Source organism: Halichoerus grypus, chromosome 5, assembly GCF_964656455.1.
Source record: "Halichoerus grypus chromosome 5, mHalGry1.hap1.1, whole genome shotgun sequence".
Classification (NCBI taxonomy): domain Eukaryota; kingdom Metazoa; phylum Chordata; class Mammalia; order Carnivora; family Phocidae; genus Halichoerus; species Halichoerus grypus.
Window position 1 is genome coordinate 12,290,963 of NC_135716.1, and position 6,755 is coordinate 12,297,717.

Consider the following 6,755-nt stretch of genomic DNA (forward strand, 5'->3'; position numbering starts at 1 on the left):
GCAGCTCTGCAGGCAGCCCTGGCAGGGACTGGCACCACTCCAAAATGACTCCTACTCTGGGGAGTGGGGGAAATCACCCTACACCCCAGCACCCACAGTTTAACTGGCTGCTCAGGGAACAACCCCTGACCATCAGTGTGCCTGCGGTTATGGCAGAGAGGCTAACTGCAGACCGCGAGCCTGACTACCGGCCCCACCCACCAATGAGACTGTGGTGGCCTCAGGCCTCTCCACGGTATGGGGGCCAACCCTGCCCAGTGCATCCATAGCAGGTAAAACAAGTCACAGAAGCTGGCTGGGCTCAAAGCAAATGCAGCTGAGCCACAACACTAGGGCACAGGCAGCCTATACAGACACCCTGGAGTGCCTGGTTCTGGTTACCAGGAGGGATTGTGCTATAGGGCACCCCAGGACCTCTTCTACACAAAGCCACTACCTTCAAGACCAGGAGACATAGCTGACCTGACATAGAGAAACAAACACAGAGTTAGAATGAGGAGACAGAGGAATTGGTCTTAAATGAAGGAGAAGACAAAATAAAAAAGCTAAATGACACCAAGATAAGCACTATATCTTATGAAATATTCAAAGCAGTGGTCATAAAGTTACCCACTGGACTTGAGAAAAGAGTGGATGAACTCCAAGAGAGCTTCAAGAGGCTAAAAAGAGAGAGAGAGAGAGATGAAGAATTCAATAACTGAAATAAAAAAAAATACACTAGAGGGAATTAACAGCAGATTAGACCATGCAGAAGAATGGATCAGCAATCTGGAAGACAGGGTGATGGGAAGCAACCAAGCTGAACACCAAAAAGGAAAAAGAACAACAGAAATGAGAACAGGTTAGGGGAACCTAACAGGTTAGGTCAGTGACATCATCAAGTGTAATAACAATCGTATTATAGGGATCCCAGAAGGAGAAGAGAGAGAGAAGGGGGTAGAAAACCTATTTGAAGAAATAATACCTGAAAACTTCCCCAGTCTGTGGAAGGAAACAGACATCCACCTCCAGGAAACACAGAGAGCCCTTAAAAAGATTAACCCAGGGAGGTCCATACTAGGACAAATAATAATAAAAATGGCAAAAGTAACAATTTTAAAAGCAGCAAGAGAAAAAACAGTTACATATAAGGGAAAAAGCTATCAGCTGATTTTTTAGCAGAAACTTTGCAAGCCAGAGTGGGCAGCATGATATATTCACTGTGCTGAAAGGAAAAAACCTACAACTAAGAATACTTACCCAGCAAGGTTATCACTCAGAATTGAAGAAGGGATAAAGAGGTTCCCACACAAACAAAAGTTAGGAGTTCATCACCACTAAATCAGATTTATAAGAGATATTAAAGGGAATTCTTTGTAAAGAAAAGGCAAAACTAGAAGAAAATTAGGAAAACATTTCACAGGTAAAAATCAGCATTTAGTAGTAGTAGATTCATCACTTGGAGGGTAAAACACCTAAGTAGTAAAATCAGTTATATCTACAAAAATTAGTCAAGAGGACACACAAAATAAAAAGATGTAAACTATGACTCATACATAAAACATCAAGGGGGTAAAATTTTAGTACTTACACAATGTATTGGACTTAAGCAACCATCAGTATAGATTGCTATACACATAAGCTGTTTTATATTAAGCGACCACCAATATAGACTGCTTTACACATAAGATGTTTTATATTAAGCGACCACCAATATAGACTGCTTTACACGTAAGATGTTTTATATCAACCTAGGGGTAACCACAAAACAAAAACCTATCATAGATACACAAGAAGTAATAAGAACCAAGCATAATACTAGAAGCCACCAAGCCACAAAGGAAGAACATAAGAGAAGGAAAAGAACTACCAAAACAACCAGAAAATAATTAATGAGGCAATACATATATACTTGTCAATAATTACTTTAAATGTAAATGGATTAGATGCTCCAATCAAAAGACATAAGGTGACTGAATAGATTAAAAAAATAAGACCCACCTATATGCTGCCTGCAACAGACTCACTTCAGATCTAAGGACACATACAGACTGAAAGTAAAGGGATGGAAAAACACATATCTGCAAATGGATGTGGGGAAAAAAGTAGCAATACGTCTACCAGACAAAATGGACTTTAAAACAAAGACTAACACAGGACAAAGGAGGGTACTACATAATAATAAAAGGATCAATCCAATAATAAAGGGATCAATCCACCTGTAAATATCTATGCACCCAACATAGGAGCACCTAAATATAGAGAGCATATATTAACAGATATAAAGGGAGAAACTGACAGTAAAGCAATAATGGTAGGGGACTTTAACACCCCATGTCCATCAGTGGATAGATCATCCAGCCTGAAAATCAAGGAAACAGTGGCTTTGTTTTTATTTTTTTTATTTTTATATTTTTTTAAGATTTTATTTATTTATTTGACAGAGACAGCGGGAAAGGGAACACAAGCAGGAGGAATGGGAAAGGGAGAAGCAGGCTACCCGCTGAGCAGGGAGCCTGATGCGGGGCTTGATCCCAGGACCCCGGGATCATGACCTGAGCCGAAGGCAGACACTCAACGACTGAGCCACCCAGGCGCCCCGGAAACAGTGGCTTTGAATGACACATTAAACTAGATGGACCTAATAGATATATAAAGAACATTCCACCCAAACCAGCAGATTATATATTCTCTTCAAGTACACATGGAACATTCTCCAGGCTAGACCCATATTAGGCCACAAAACATGTCACAGTAAATTTGAGAAGACTGAAATCCAATCAAGCATCTTTTCTGACCACAACTGTATTAAACTAGGAATCAATTACAAGAAAAAATCTGCAAAGGCCACAAATACATGGAGGCTAAACAACATGCTACTAAAGAAATGGGTCAACGAGGAAGTAAAAGAGAAAATAAAAAAATACACGAAGACAAATGAAAATGAAAACAGAATAGTCCAAAATCTTGAGATACAGCAAAAGCAGTTCTAAGAGGAAAGTTCATAGCAATACAGGCCTACTTTAAGAAACAAGAAAAATCTCAAAAAATTCTAACCTTACACCTAAGGGAACTAGAAAAGAAGAACCAACATGTGAATTCTACCAAACACTTAAAGAAAAGTTAATACCTAATTCTTCTCAAACTACTAAAAAAAAATTGAAGAGGAAGGAAAGCTTCCAAATTTATTCTACAAGACCAGTATTACCCCAATACCAAAACCAGAGAGACATTACCAAAAAGAAAATACTACACATCAATATCCCTGATGAACATACAAAATATTAGCAAACTGAATTTAAAAATACATTAAAAAAGTCCTTCATCACAATCAAGTGGGATTTATTCCAGGATGTAAGGATTATTTAATATCCTCAAATCAATGTGATACATTATATTAACAAGAGAAAGGATAAAAACCATATGATCTCAATGGATGCAGAAGTAGTATTTGACAAAATACAATATCCATTCTTTTTTTTTTTTTACAATATTTATTCTTGATAAAAACTCTCAACAAAGTAGGTTTCAAAGGGAACATACATCAACATAATAAAGGCCACATATGAGAAACCCACAGCTAACATCATAGTCAATGGTGAAAAACGGAAAGTGTTTCCTCTAAGTTCAGGAACAAGACAAGGATGCTTACTCTCACCACTTTATTTCAACATAGTATTGGAAGTCTTAGCTCCAGCAATCAGACACAAAAAAGAAATAAAAGGAATCCAAATTGGTAAAACATAAAACTGTACTAACTGCACATTAGAAAACTTTAAAGACTCCACAAAAAATCTATTAGAATGGATAAAACTCAGTAAAGTTGCAAGATAGAGAATATACAGAAACTGTTGTGTTTCTATACACTAATATTGAAGTAGAAGACAGAGAAATTAAGAAAACAATTCCATTTACAGTTGCACCATAAATAAACCCAGGAATAAATTTAACCAAGGAAGTGAAAGACCTGTACTCTGAAGACTATAAAAACCATTGATGAAAGAAATTGAAGAAAATACAAATGGAAAGCTACTCCATATTCATGGATTGGAAAAATTTATATCATTAAGAAGTCCATACTACCCCAAAGCAATCTACAGATTCAACCAATCACTATCAAACTACCAATAGCATCTTCATAGAACTAGAATAATCCTAAAATTTTAATGGAACCATAAATTAGTCAAAACAATCTTGAGAAAGAACAAAGCAGGATTATCACAATCCCAGGTAGATATTGTAGGAGTCCAACTAGGACCAGTAGGTGGAGACCATAGGCACCAAGCATCTGAAGAACAACTGGTCCAATGGTTGGAGATGTTTGCAGTTGGAATGGGCTGCCTGGAATGTTAGTGAGATCCCGTCACTGTGCTGACAACAAAGTCACTTCACAGGGGAGAAGATGCAGATGATGTTGGATGTTCTTCCTTCCCAACTGGAAAGTTTCACATCCATTGGGGAAGAGGACATCCACTGGGGGAAGAGGACATCACGGTGTACTCATGAAGCAGTTGCTGATGGCCCCTGCGACTTTCAAGCTTAGAATATATCAAGAGTCTCATCTACTTATTAATAGCCCTTAATAAATGGGAACTCCCTGGGTGGCCAGAGTCATAATACATTGCTCCTGGAGTTAATCTCTTCCACTGCTGTGTGTGCTTCCTCCATTGCTATGCATTTTAGGTGTTTGTGTTGTAGCTTCTCACGTGAGAATTGATGCCTTCTCTGGCTGAGGCCCGTGCCTAGCCGTAAATAAAAGTCGCTCAAGAAATCACTTTTTCTCTAAGTGTATTTTGAAATAAATCCATATAAATTCAATCTGTTCTCTTTTTTTCAGTTTCTCAAGCTCTAGAACTGCAGAGATGATCAGAAAACCTTCCCTCATTGAATTCCCTCAGAGCCATTGACCCTCTCCACTGCCCTGTGGAGAAAAACTTCATCAGTGCACAACATCCTGACACGTCATCTGTCGATTACAAGGTTTAATGGTGATGAATTCCTTGGAACTTTAGGACAGAATTCAACTGAAGCAAATCAGTGAATAGTTTCAAAAATTAACCTGGCATTAATACTTGTTTAGCATCAGTGAAGAGCCAAGTAGAGGGATTTTGAATGTCAGGAAACTAATTTTGATGGAGTAACCTCTTTGATCCAGAATTGTACTCAACACGTTAGATGCACTAGCTGTTCTGATCTTCAACATTCTGTGAGAAGAAGAAATTGAGGCTACGATGTTCAGATGGCTTGCCTGATATCAAACCCAGCACCTCACCCTGAAGGTGGCAGGGCCAGGGTTTGAACCCCCCCATTCTTAATACCACTGTTTTTCATAGAAATCTGATTGCCTCCTGGTAGAAATCTTCTATTTGAAAATAGAGGTTTCAGTATTGATCTATAGGATAAACAGCATTCAACGGATGCTTCATAATTATCCATAGGAGTAGATTATCATAGTGACAAGTGAAGGGGAAAAGGGCTACTTGAAAAATAATGTGGAGATTGCTTTGGCTCTTTTTGACGGACTAAAAGACATGAAAAATGGGAGCCAGAAACAGAGAAAAAAATAAATGCATTCTGGGCATGAGCTCTTCAGCCCTGTGGCCCAAGGGTGCACCATATAGTTAGCTGTCAAGACGGACTCCAGGGCCCCACTCACAGGCTTCCTCTAACCATGTGGCCACAGTCTCCTTGCACGGGACGGAATTCCGTTCCCTGCGTTCTCTGTGCATATCCTCTGGTTCTTCCCATTTGTCATCTCTCCAGAGAACCTGGCAGCCAGGGCTAGCCCTCAGATCCCTAATGTTGGCCCCCGTGGCCTCATTCCTGGGGGCACTGGTTGCAACAGGATTTTCCTCATGTAATCCCACCTCTTGTCTCTAGAGTTTCTGTCAGTACCATGAGGGTAGGACATGGATGCTCTGCCCAGATCCCATGAACCCGAACCTCACGCAGCCTGCCCAAGAACCTGAAAAAACTTCAGGCTTCAAACCACTTGCCAGCATGTGGCAGTTCTCCATACCCTCAGAACTGCCTTATTTATAGCCGCCCACTGCCTTCCCTCAAAGTAACCTTAGCTCTTAACATCTTGCAAAGTGATTTATGCGAACCAATTATTAACTGAAGTATCCGGAAAAACAGAAACTTAAAAAAAAAAAAAAGTGTTGTCTGAGGTTGAGAAAAAAAGATCCCAGAATTGCTGAAATGACTTTCCTTCCCCCCTCCCCTCTCTCAGGAATTGTTAATCAAGTAAACATATTTTGATCTAATTGTCTCCAAAACAACTCTACATATATTTCTCTAGTATAAACCATAAACCATCCTAAATCTGTATTTTGGCAATACTCCACATGCGTAAGTTTCAGAATACTTGCCCGAGGAATCCAGAAACCAGTGACTATCTTAAAGAAGGAGAGTGGCAACATTTGATTCATGCTTTGTGTTCATAAATGTGGAGGCGGTATAATTTTGAGTAATATTCAGAATGTACCTACCAAGCTTTAAAAAATGATGACTCTAGGTCAACTGGTGAGTTTTCCTAAAGACCTTTTAAGGTTTTTTGAGACACACAAAGTAGAAAGAAATAGGAAAAAACATCTCTGGAAGCAGTTACACTTTGTTCTCTCCCTTGTGCATTTCAAAGCAACCATCTAGGGCTAGTGCTTGTAACACACAAACCGGGACTTTGCAACTAGCCCAACTATGAATTTACATTCTTTTTTTGAAACAACTTGTATTTCGCCATCCACTCTCCCTTTTCATTATTACAGCAGTGACTT

At 39.3% G+C, this 6,755-nt stretch overlaps 1 long non-coding RNA gene across 1 annotated transcript in view; it reads left to right on the forward strand.

Moving 5' to 3' along the window:
• LOC118530841 (uncharacterized) overlaps positions 1-5,107 on the forward strand; it is a 176,381-nt gene extending 171,274 nt beyond the window's left edge. The window contains exon 3 of the long non-coding RNA XR_013447471.1: positions 4,817-5,107. This is a non-coding gene — a long non-coding RNA (uncharacterized LOC118530841). The remainder of the gene's footprint in view (positions 1-4,816) is intronic.
• The last annotated feature ends 1,648 nt before the right edge of the window (positions 5,108-6,755 follow it).